The sequence below is a fragment of the Gracilinanus agilis genome, chromosome 1 (genome assembly GCF_016433145.1).
Source record: "Gracilinanus agilis isolate LMUSP501 chromosome 1, AgileGrace, whole genome shotgun sequence".
NCBI classification, from domain to species: Eukaryota; Metazoa; Chordata; class Mammalia; order Didelphimorphia; family Didelphidae; genus Gracilinanus; species Gracilinanus agilis.
The window spans coordinates 307,314,339-307,322,676 of record NC_058130.1 but is presented as its reverse complement, the minus strand read 5'-3'; positions in this window follow the sequence as shown (position 1 = coordinate 307,322,676).

Sequence of the window (8,338 nt, the reverse complement as noted above, 5' to 3'; positions counted from 1 at the left end):
CTCATTGCTATACTCTTTTATATCTATTCTTCCTATGGATTTTTTGTGTATCATAATTTAAGGGAGTGATAAGACAAGTTGGGAATGCATATGACCAAGGCATTTCCTGAGTCCTTTTTGCAAAGGTGGAATGGTGGAATGGAAACAACCTAAGAAAGGAGAATATGCCATATGGGGTGCCATATGACCATAGTCCTTACTACCTTGGAGATTTAGATTTGTGGATCTTCTGAGTGAGAGTTCTAGGTTGCAATGAGTTAAACTGATTGGTTGTCTGCACTAAATTCTGCATTCATATAGAGAGCCCCTCGTTGGTCACTTGGTTGCCTAAGGAAGTGTGACTGATCCAGATTGAAAAATAAATGAAAAGTTCATGCCTATAAGAGTGAGATTTGACCTGTGAGTATTTTATATTTTTAGTCAGGGCAAGAGAGGGAGATCCATTTTTTAAAAGTGCATTTAAAAAGTGGTAAATAACTGAGGGAAAGCTTATGTGCTCTAGGGATACATTCCTGATGTCAGACTAATTGGAAGATGTGAACCAAAGGATGGACAATCATGAATGAGTTATAATTATTTTCTGGAAATAAAGATGACTTTTATTTTGAACCTGAGACATCTCTCAGGATATGGAAAACATTTACCTTTCTTTTAAAGTTTTTCTTTCTTTTTAAGCCGGCAATGTGATGAAACTGTTGATAGGATTTCTAAACCTTGTGTACTATTATTTATAAAGAGCATTTATTATGGGGATCAATTGAAAAAGAACTAAAAGGAGACTTTTGAAACAGCTACATATCTGCCAAAGTAAAATATAGGGCAGGGACCGGAGAGACAGAGACAGAGAGACAAATAGAGACAGAGAGATAAACAGAGAAACAGACAGTGAGATAGAGAGAGAAAAATAGACACAGAGAGAAAGAGACAGAGACAGAAGAGGAGGAAGGAAAAGAGGAAGGGGAAGAGGTAAGGAGGCAAGAAAGGAAAGTTGTGGTTTTATATTTAAGTATTTATTATATTAAGTATTATATAGGCGTAATAAATATTTTTTACATCACCATAGTTTCTACAAGTATCCTTTCCTTTGCTCTCTGAGAGATGTAAAAAGCAAAAATGAAGAGAAAAAAACCAAAACAATGACTAAATTGAAATAGTCTGAAAATATTAACAATGTACAATAATTGTTGATCTCTATAAAGGATTGGAGTGTCTTTTCATATTTCTTTTTTAAAACCACACTTGTTTTAATTTTGTGACTAATTTTGTAACATTCATTTTTTACTTTTATGTACTTGGTTATTCTTTGCATTTATATTATTATAGTCATTTTGTAGATAGTTTTCTTGGCTCTGCTTACTTCACTCTGAATCAATTCACTGTATCAGTTCTTTGATATTTTCTATGCTTCTCTATATTTATCTTATTCTTCATTTATTATAATATAGTAATATTATATTGCATTTATTTATCACATTCTGTAACTGATGATCATTTGCTTTGTTTTCAATTCTTTGCTATCAGAAAAAAACCCTGCTAAAAATGTTTTTGTATGTATAGGAACTTCTTTCTTATTAATGACCTCTTTGGACTATACACCTAGTAAAAGAATCTGTTAAGTATGGGTATGGGTATTTTAATCACTTTATTTGCACAAATTCCAATTGTTTTCAAAATGATTCCTCCAGCAATTATATAATTGTACATATCTTTCCAGAATCCTCTGACATTTTAAATTTATTTAACAATTTCCTAGAGCAGAGAAAACAGTATTGTAAATATTGTGGGGGTGAACTTGAAGAGAGCCCTGGGTTCAGGACAGGTTATTCTTTTGCAAATATGCAAGACTCCAAAACTTAGCTTACAAATAAAAATATAAATTTATTAATTTGGTATTCATGTTGAATTGGTTGGGAGAGCAGTGCAGGTGAGACATTGCCTCCCTGAGGAAATGGGGTAAAAGGATTTTATGCCCTTTTCACAGCAGGGATTACAGGATTAAAAAAAAAAGGGGATGGGATGAGTTAGGAATGAGGTAATTTCATTGAGGTTGGGGGTGAGGGTATGGTCTATGGAATTCAAATGATGAGTAGATTAGGTACTGTGTTTTATTAGAGTAGAACTAGGAGGTGCATATTTATGTTAATTGAAGATCTAGGGGAAAGTGTAAAGGTGGATGTTTCTTTTGGAAACAGAAAAGAGTTTCATAAATTTTCTTTGACCTAGAATATTTCTGAAGTTTTAGGGTGTCCAGAGGAAAACCTGTACCCCTACATCAGTAAATAAAAAGGAGCATTGGTCCTGGAGTTAGAGGATCTGACTTCAAATCCAATCTCTGATTGTGACTGGACAGATCTCCTGGCACCCCACTCTCTTTATCTGTAAAGTGAGGAGTTGGAATAGATTGTTTTCATGTACCTTTTGATTCTATATCTATGATCAAATGATCCCTAGGCATCAACCTGAGTCAATAACACCACAGGAGCCCCAATTTATTGAGCTAGGCATGAGCATTACCTCTTTGCTGCTTGACTGGTTTGAAAAGCATGCACCAAAAGGGAAGGGCCAAGGGTGTATCTAGAGAAAAAGAAATCATACATTAAAGAGGGAGGATTCTCTGATAGCTCAGCCCACCCAAAAATGAGGAATTTGGTGGAAGAAAATAAAATGATTGGAATATCTTCCTGGCTATTTACCAGTGCAGTAAGCAATTTTATGCAGAAACAACTAAGAAAATATTTTCTCAGTTCTAACTGAAGACATTTACTTATTCTGTTCACTATTACAACAGTAAATAAATCATTTTGCAATGCAAAGAAGGTTTAATGACCATTAGGTTCCAAAATCCTATTCTATGTATTTGCTGGTATGTCCTGTTAAGGATAGCAAAGGAATTGGCAACAGATATACAAGAAATAGAATTTCCCTTCCATATCTTCTGTCTTTAATGATTATATGAATGACTCCATTTGCCATAGATGAAGGTTCTTTGGGTCTATTGATTTGGTTCAAGTTTAAAAGTAAGTATCAGTAAAAAGATTTCTTTATGCCTGAAGTTTCTTTTTTTCTCTTTATTATTCTTATTCCAATATTTTCAGACTATCTACTTGCAATTCATATTGTTTACTGAGTTTTCTTATGCCACTGCTATATGATCTGCCCTCACTAAATCTAATGCCTTATTTATTATTTATTATTTTTGTGCTGGTGACCATTCATTACATGATTATAAAATTAAGATTTTTTTCCCCTCTGAGTGGTGAAGGTATTACCATAATCCTTGGGCTGGCAATGAACTTTCTCTCCTCCCTCTGTCTCTCTCTTTTTCTTTCTTTCTCTTTTCCTTTGAATTCCTTGAACACTTTATATGACTGCTCTCTTTTGCACTTGTTTTTAAGTTATAGTTATTTCTATATGTGTTATATCTCTTCTACAATATTTGAGCACATTTTTTTCTAATTTTATCTTGGTATTCTGAGAACCCAGGATAGGGCCCTCCATATAAGACAATCTTAATAAATGTTTGTTAAATTGAAATGAATCATCTTTTAATAGATTAATTAAGCTTTTATAATATGGATATATATTTATGTTTATATATATGCATATATATATATATATATATATAGAGAGAGAGAGAGAGAGAGAGAGAGAGGCAATGAGGCAGGAAGTAAAAAACAATCACCCTAAATAAAGAGGTCATCGACTCCTTTCCTGGGGAGTTATCAATAATTAGGTGAGTTTTTCTAAACTGGCCTTCATTTTGTAAATCTGACTGTGTTAATAGGAGGCAGAGCATGAGAGTCACATTATATGTATAAACAGCAGAACAATATAACTTTGGGCAGTCTTGTTACCTGGGTGATTTTCTCTGTGTATCTGTGTTCCATGTTTTGTGTTTATCTAAGAAGAGTTTTGTACAATAAACTGTAATGAAAGCTGTTCAAGGTCTCAGAAAGCAAAATATATCTGTAATCCTCAACCTTTTTAAGTATAAGGATTCCTTAATATCCCAAAATGTGGCAAATCTCCAAATGATACACAATAATCTATATTAACAATAAATACAGAATGACAAAGACCTACAATGAAGTCAACGAAAAAAATGTATATTTTATTCATCACAATTCCATCCGTATATCACAGAAAAAGCAGTTGCATGGGTATGTGTCATCCTTATTCAAATAATAAAAGGTATGACTTCTTATTTATATAAAAATCTTCTTTATCAGGTATGCTATTTATCCTTTTCCTCACTTTTCACTTTTTGCTCTGAGAATTGTAATGACTGCAAATATTTCTGGAAATGTCTTTGAATTGGCAGCCCTATTATTCTATCCAAAATCTTTTTGGCATCCTAGACCATAATCTTCTTCCTTGGCTGCCATTCCTCTATCTGTATTGTCTCCTTCTTTAGAAAGTAAGCTACTTAAGGGCAAAAACTCACTTTTGCATCTGTATCCCTAGTGCTCGATAGAGTGCTTGGCTCACAGTATGCTGTTAATAAATTCTTTTCATCCAAATGTATTAATTAGAAATCTTGAACCTTTGGACTCCATCTCTCAGAATTCTTTTTCTATTACCCAGCATTCCTTTCTCTGTGCTCCAAAGTTTGCATCTCCACGTGTTGTTTATAAGTTTGCTGTAAGCCACACCCTCTCTGTTCCATATTTGCGACTTGGGTGAGCTCCCTCTTGACTCTAACCTTTTAGTTTCCTTTTTGCTTCAAATTAAATTGAATAAATCTTATTAAATATAATACTTGGAGTATCTTGGATATTAATTTTGAAGCTTACACATTTAACATGAGATAGCTCGTGATATTTTATAGTTTTCAGAGGTTAGAAGTCTGGCTAAAGTGATGCAAACTGCAACCTTAGCTGTAGTTTTTTGTTTTTTGTTTTTTTTTTGATTTTATATTCATTCCATTATTGTTCCTAAAGAATCTAGTCACAAATTGCAAATTATTGATATAAGCCAAAAGCAAAGATACTGTGTCACAATTATTATAAATGGCTGAATCCAGGATTACCCATTATAATTCTTTTACCATTCTTTTTGACAGTCTTATGGACCACACTGGGTAACATAAGATCATCAATGTATGATAGTAGCCTCAGGCTAGAATGGAAGCTATCCTTTCCTTCCCCTCCTTTAGAGGACTTATGGATGTCATACAGATCTGGATAAGTAGCTGCAAAGAACCACAGAGTGGTGAATGCCTGGTCTGTGGCGTTACTAGCTATGTCCTGAATGTATGATTATTCCATCAGTTTGCCCACACACTGCAATGTTGGTACTACTTCAGTCTGACATCTTTTTCCTACCAATGGCTGTAAGATGTTTGGGAAAGAACACTGACACTCCTGGACCAGAGTGAATGTATTAGCCCCTGTTATTATCCCCACAGACCTTCGAAATAGACCTGTCAATGCTAATCCTTATCTTAAGCAAATGAGGGAAGATTGGGCAGTCCTGAGAAGAGTCTCTAGACCCGTCAAGAATTTTAGGCAGAGTTTCTGATACAAAAGTATCCCATCAAAAATAGAATGTTACTGTACTATATTTGAAATATGTCAAGAAAGATAATTTTTGTTCATCCATATCTATATGTTCTGTTAACTGAACACTGAAGACTGATTTCAGGCTGGGAGGATGAAGAACTAAGAGAAATATCTTTAAATGCTCAGGTTAGGACTTAAAGGATTTAAAATTTCTAAGGTGGAATATCTGGCTTTAATTGATGTTACTGTGAAAATATGAGACTAGAAGATAGAAATAAGGCAATGATTCCAATGTAAGGGTCTGAGTAACCTGGTGAAGTGATATAAACCAAACATAAATAAGGGTACAGAAATTGATAATAGCAAGAAAAGGAGGTCCTGGGAAATGAAAATTCTCTTCTTACTTGAGCTTAAAAAGGAATGATCATCTGGGGATAGGAGTGAAGACAATGTAACTGGAAACCCTGCCTCTTTAATTTGAGATCTCCAAAATCATATCACTTTCTGTTAGCAGATGTTCAGACTTCCCATTAGTTGGATAGAGAACTGAAGAATGGAGGAAATAATCTTATAATTAAATATCACTAGAAATACTTTTCTGTAAAGAGTTTTGCAAATTATTATTATTATAATTGGCATTTAACAAATACTTTTTCACCCATTCATTTACTGATTCAGCTATAAAATGTTGGACACATTTATAAACTTAAGGGCTTGAAGTAGATGCCCCCGAAGTTCTCTTCCAACATTAAATCTGTGACCCTAGTTACTTCCTTTGGAGTATATAGATCCCTCCCAAATATCATATGTCATTTTCATTAGAAAAACAACTTCTCTGTCCCTAGAAATTTTCAATATAAAGAACCAGTTTATTTCTAAATGAACTATTTCTCCATTTCTCTTTCTTCTTCATCCAATTCTTCTATTACCTCTGCTAGTCTCTTTTTTCTCCATCTTGGTTATGGTTTAAAAATACCCATAGTAATGGGGTGAAAGGCTAAAGTAAAATTTTAGTAAATCTTCCCTATTATATATCATAGGTCTCACATTTAACAGTAGAGTCTGGAGCTGCTTGGAACTTTGGCCAGAGTTCTCAGCAGCTTCCTGAGGTCTCAGACTGTCTGGAAGATAAACGTACTTGTGTGAGATTAACCCTTGTCTCACAGAATGTGTTGTTCATGACTGTTGATTTAATTTTGAGACATGTTTTGCTTGGGCCACTTCTGGGGAGTTAAGGATCTTGGCCCAGTTGCTAAGACCCTGGAAGAAGTGATGCAAACTACAGTTGGCAAAAAGCCATCTTTGTGTGAAATCAGTAAAACCTGCCTTCTTGAAAGTGGACCTTGAAGTCTCATCCATTGAAAGGACATTTTGCCCGGGGCTTTCCTGAATGGGCCCCTGAAATGCTGAACAAAGGGACTTCCAAGATAAATCCCCCATTCCTTGATAAATCTTTTTCTATCTCTCTTATTGCTGGTGTCATTTTTAACTATATTTATTTGTGTTTTCTGTTGTAAGCTAAATTGCTGGATCTTTGCAAAATAATAATAAACGTATTTCTTTTTTACATTTTTTTACTTTAAAATGCTATGGAGAAAAGTGTGTCTTATTGTAGGAGCAAATCTCAAACCACAAATAGTTAAACAGCTGCATACGTAAAACCTTAATGTTGCATGTGTCAACTAGGTGGTATAGTGGATAGAGCAATTGATTTATATATGTTAGCTACTAATTATTATCCATCCTACTTTTCTTTCTTTCTTTTTTTTTTAAACCCTTACCTTCCATCTGGGAGTCAATACTGTGTATTGGCTCCAAGGCAGAAGAGTAGTAAGGGCTAAACAATGAGGGTCAAGTGACTTGCCCAGGGTCACATAGTTAGAAAGTGTCTGAGGTCAGATTTGAACATAGGATCTCCTGTTTCTAGGTCTGGCTCTCAATCCACTGAGCCACCCAGCTGCCCCCACATACTTTTCTTAAAATTATTTGAATCACTGGCATATTTTTATGAGGGGATTACTCCTTTTTATTTTTTGTTTATATATCACCATTACTTCGAATTATGTCTTCCTTATTTTTCACTTGCATTATTTTGTTTTGGTTTAAGGAAACCATGCATTTCAACTGATAGCTGGGTAGGTAAGACAGCATATCAGATGTAGCTGAAGGCAGTAATCAAATTTTCCTCAAATGACCACATAAGGCAACCTAAAAGGTAAAGGAGAGTCAAAGCATATCAAACTCAAAAATAATCTGCTTTGCATCATTTAGATGCAATTTACTTCTTTTTAAGTCATAGTAATAAACAATGTACATTTATATAGCATTAATTATGTGCCAGGCACTGTGCTAAGTGCTTTACAATTAATTTCTCATTTAAGCCTCAAAAATCATCCTGGGAGATCAGTACTATTATTATTCCCATGTTATAGATGAAGAAACCAAAGACAAACAGAGATTAAGTGCTCTCCCCAGGAACACATAGCAAGTGTCTGAGGCTGGATTTAAATTTTCGTCTTCCTCACTCCTGGCCTGGTGCTCTATCCCCACATGAAGCTATGCTCCTTTTCATTGCTCAAGCGTGTTGTATCTTTAGATTAGCTAAAAAATGAATCCTAAAAAATGAGATTGTTCTGTCACTTTTTAGAGAGAAAGACATTAGAACTGAAAGAAGCTTTAAGACTCTTCCAGTACAAGCCTTTACTTTTATAAATGAGGCAACAGAGATCTAAAGAAGTAAGCAATTCGCCCAAAGCCATTTGGCTTGTTGGAAGTAGTGCTGAGAGTAGCACTTCTGATTTTAATCCAGGCCTTTTCCCATTCCACCATGTCTCCAA